Here is a 5,252-nt window from a genome sequence, read left to right on the forward strand (position 1 = left end):
CTCAATTTCATAAATGGAACAGTTCAGAGATAATGTTGATACACAGCCAGAGTCTGGCAGAAAAAGCACTTGAAACTAGAGTTCCTGAACTCAATCTATAGAGCATAGTGACTATAAAGAAATAATTATCAGAACAATAATTCGTAAAGATCTATGCACTCCTATGTTCATGGCAGCAACTTAAATGACCATCAACAGATAATTGGATAAAGAAGTTATAGTTCATATATACAATGGAAGATTACTCAGCCATTAAAAAAAAATGAAATCCTACCATTCTCAACGACATGGATGGACCTAGAGGTTATTATGCTGAGTGGAATAAGTCAGAGAAAGATAAATGCCACATGATTTCACTTGTATGTTGAATCTAAGGAACAAAAAAGACAAACGAATCAAAAATAGACTCAAACATATAGAGGACAATCCGGTGGTGGCCAAAAGGAAGGGAGTTAGGGGGTGGGAGAATGAAGTGAAGGGTTAAAGAAGTACAAATTAGTAGTTGATAGATGGTCACGGGAATGGGGAGCACAGCATAAGGGATATAATTAGCATTAATGTAATGGCTAGGTGGAGAGCCAGAGGAGAGAAAGAGTAATTAGAGAGATCATTGTATAAACTATATATATGTCTAACCATGTACTATATAGTTGAAACTAATAAAATGAAATTAAAAAATAATAATTATTAAATTATGAAAGAAAAAAACATAAATTGGCCACTTTAAGAAGTTAATATAATTATAGATACTATTTAAGATTATAAGAGAAATGTATTTGGTATTTAACATACATTACCTTATTGAATAGTTTAAAAAACCATATGAAATAGGTATTATCACTACTTTACCCATGTGGAAATTGAAGTGTTCAAAAGATGATAACCTACACAGGATTATATTAGTAACCATTAAAACTAGGTTTTCCACTGAGGTCTGAGTAAAGCCTGTGCTACTAACCACTGTAAAATGCCATGATTTATTCTTCAAAGCACCCCATGAAGAAATTAAATCTCAATAAGTTTGTATTACTTATCTAGGCCACAAAGACAATTAGCAGAGCACAGGTTTTAAGTCAAGTCCAAAATCTGTTCTCTTTTTCCATTCACTTCAGCCTCCACTGTTTTAAGCTCTTCTGTGTATGAAATGGGCACTGCACCTGAATTAATAAACATATACTTTAACAAACAGAAACAGCTACAGAAATATAGGTATTAAACTGAATTTACTTCTTATTTGGAGCCATTATGCAAAACAAAATTTCCCTCTGGATTGCATATCAACTCTGAAAAAGATATAAGTACAACTTATATCAACATAGATGTTATAAAGTTAACACTTAGCAAGATTGATAAACAAGGAAGCAACAGTACAATAAATGAAAAGAAAGATATGCACTACAAACAGTATATAAAGAATTCATCTACAATTTTTGGCAAATATTTCTACCAACTCCTCAAAGAAGATATTATTTTATCGCATTAACATATTCTTTAGTTTTTACTAGATGGAGAGTAGATAATTTGAGACAGACAAGTTGAGAGACATAGAAATACGTAATCAACATGCATTTGAGACAGCTATTTGGTATTCTCTCTATACTATACAGTTCATTCTGTAGGGTGATTTTAGTTCACTTAATGCTTTTCTGTGTTATAATAACCCTAATTTAGTTCTACATTGGTAGAACTAAATTGAAATTTGAATTCAATAATCTGGTTAGTCAAGTAAACTATTAGGTAAATATTCTCAATCTGACCTTCACATTGTAAGTTGCTAAATATATTAAATTGATCCACAAATTTAAGGAGTTTATAATATACTAAAAAATAAAATATGACATTTTGTCTAACAGCCAAAGGAGAAGAAAAAAATCTAAATTGGGAAGGAAATCTCTAAGTTCAGTTAAAAATCTATCGACCTTGAGAATGTCCAGGTTAGGATGCTCATTAAACTGTTTAAGATTAAAGAGATAAATAAATAATATTAAAGAAATGAATGCGGACTAGAGTTAAAGATTTGGAAGTCAAGCACTTTGAGTAATTATTCAAGTTTTAAGAATGAATGTAATTTTATCAAGGAATAGAATAAAAATGCTGGCAAAATCCAGAATATTAGAGTTTTCCTAGAAAGAAGAAAGTGAGAACAAAAGAGATGCAATTCCAAAAGAAAGAGAAGTCCTACTACTATCATAAAAGACTCAGGAAAGATTTTAGAAAGGAAAGTTGGCCAACATTAAAATACATTGAAAAAAGCTAGAATAGGTGACCCATAGAAAAACTGAGTTTGATTATTAGAGAATGTTTGGTAACTTTCTGAAAAGTAACATCAATTTTGGGAGGAAGACAAATCAAGTAAGAAGTGATAAAAGAGAAAATGTCTGATTAGGGTTAGATATTGATAGTGCTTTTTAAAATTTAATGTACATATGACCATGATTTAAAAAGTAGATTAAAAGAAAGGAAATCGTGAAGTTTAGAACAAAAATAAATAAAATAAAAATTACAAAGACTACAGAGAAGAACAATGAAACTCAGAGCTGGTTCTTGAAAAGCTAAACCAAATTGACAAGCTCGTAGCTAGACTTACTAAGTAAAAAAAAGAGAGGACCAAAATCAATAAAGTTAGAAATGAAAGAGAAAATGTTCTAACTGACACACAGAAGTGCAAAGGATCATAAAAGACTACAATGGACACCAATAAACTGGACAAACTAGGAAAAACTAATAAATTCCTAGAAACTTATAGCCCACCAAGACTGAAACAGGATACAATAGAGAATCTAAACAGATCAGTTACTTGAAAAATGACTGAATAATCAAAAACTTCCTAACAAACAAAAAGTCCAGGACAAGACAGTTTCACTGGTGAATTCTTCCAAATGTTTAAGTAATTAATATCAATCCTTCCTATACTCTTCTAAAATATAGAAGAGGAGGAAACTCTTCCAAACTCAATTTATGAGGGCAGGGCTACCCTTACACCGAAACTGGACAAGGACACCCTCCCTCCCCTAAAAAAAAAAAAATAAAGGCTGATACCTCTGATGCACATAGTTGCAAAAATAATCAACAAAATATTAGCAAACCAAATTCAACAATACATTAAATGAATCATACGCCATAATCAAGTGAGATTTATTGCAGAGATGCAAGGACGGTGCAATACCTTCGAATCAGTCACTGATACACACCATATGATAAAAATTGTGTGCTTATCTCAATACATTTAGAAAAAGCATTTGACAAAATTTAACATCCATTTATGATAAAAACTCTCAACAAAGTGGGTATAGCGGGACCATACCTCAACGTAATAAAGACCATATATGACAAGCCCACAGCTAGCATCGATGGTGAAAAGCTGAAACTTTTATTCTATGATCAGGATGAAAATACTTACTCTGCCACTTTTATTCAACATAGTAATGGAAATCTCAACCAGAGTAATTAGGCAAATAAAATTAAAATAATAAAATAAAATAAAATAAAATAAAATAAAATAAAATAAAAAAGAAAATAAAGAAAAGGCATACAGTTGGAAAAGGAAATAAAGCTGTCATTATTTGCAGATAAAATAATATTATATATAGGAAAGCCTAAAGACTATATCAAAAACCTTTTAGAATAAAAAAAATTTAGTAAAGTTGCAGGACATAAAATCAATATACGAATAGCTGTTGCATTTCTATATACTAATAACAACTCTCAGAAAAATAATTAAAACAATAGCATTTATAATTACATTTAAAAAAAAAAAAACCTGAAATAAACTTAACCAACGAGGTGAAAGATGTGTATATTGAAAAACCTCAAGACATTAATCAAATAAATTGAAGAAAATAAAAATAAATGGAAAGATATTATATGCTCATAGATTGAAAGAGTCAATATTGTTAAAATGTTTATACTACTCAAAGCAATCTACATATTTAATGAACCCTTATCAAAATTTCAATGGTGTTTTTCAATGAAATAGAACAAATGCAGTCATGCATCGCTTAAAGATGGAGATACGTCTGAGCAATGTATCATTAGGTGATTTTGTGATTGTGTGAACATCATAAAGTGCTCTTACACAAATCTATTTGGTACAGCCTACTACACACCTAAGCTATATGATATAGCCTATTGATCCTAGGCTACATACCTGTACAACATGTTACTTGAATACTGTAGGCAACTGTAACACAATGGTATTTGTGTTTCTAAACTTAACTGAAAGTAGAAAAGTTACAGTAAAAATACAGTATAACAAAAAAATGGCACACCTGCATATGGCACTTACCATAAATGGAGATTGCAGGACTAGAAGTTGCCCTGGGTAAGTCAGAATGTGACTGGTGAGTAAATGTGAAGGTTTAAGACATTACTGTTCACTACTATAGACTTTATAAACACTGTCCTACATGTCCTCCCCTGCTCTCTTCCATAGTGTCATAAATAGAATATCAAAATTTCCAGTGTTTCTCCACAAACAGGGATGTGGTCTGGATTGATCCAAAATATCAAGAAGAAACTGGTTGGGTAAGGCATAGATCACCATAATAGTGACTGTCAGGAGAGAGTTAAAGGTGACCTGAGGCTCAGTAAAAATAAATCAAGATGGAGAGATAAAGAAACATAAGGGACTGTCATAGCATTGTGGTTTTGGCTATTGCATATTGGACAGTGGTCAAATTAGGGATCTTTGTGGTATTCATTTAAAAAGGGGCATATTTAACAGAGAGAGTGCAGAATTGAGTACACAATATTTTTACCTTGGGAATTTGTTTTTGGCACAAAAGGCTCTCTCTAGCGTTAAATTAATGTAAAAACTAAAATTCATCTAAGTGTTACATCATTATAACCTGAAAATATTTCTGAAGGGGACGGGCTAGCTCCATACTATCACAAAAGTGTTTTTTAAAGTGGCACTGGCACTTAATACTTGTTAGAGTAGCTCCTGTGGACCTACTTCCTTTTATAGGATCACAGGTTCCTAGCAAATAATTCATGACATTGTACTCTGAAGACCATTGAGCTGATCTGGAAGGGCCGTAGGGCCCTCTGAACACGTAGCTCTGGGAGGACAAGCTCCTCTGCGCTAAACAGGTCAGTGGCTGACTGATTGAGATGTAATGTGTGCACTAAAAATTGAGGTGCTGTGAGTGAGAGGGAATCTATTTCCAATCCCTACAGATGTTGCTCCCATCAGAGAAAAAAACATATCCTTCCATTGCTTACAGCAAATTCAGCTCTCTTATAATCTTAAC

This window comes from Pteropus vampyrus, unplaced genomic scaffold, assembly GCF_000151845.1.
Source record: "Pteropus vampyrus isolate Shadow unplaced genomic scaffold, Pvam_2.0 Scaffold26, whole genome shotgun sequence".
In the NCBI taxonomy this organism is placed as follows: domain Eukaryota; kingdom Metazoa; phylum Chordata; class Mammalia; order Chiroptera; family Pteropodidae; genus Pteropus; species Pteropus vampyrus.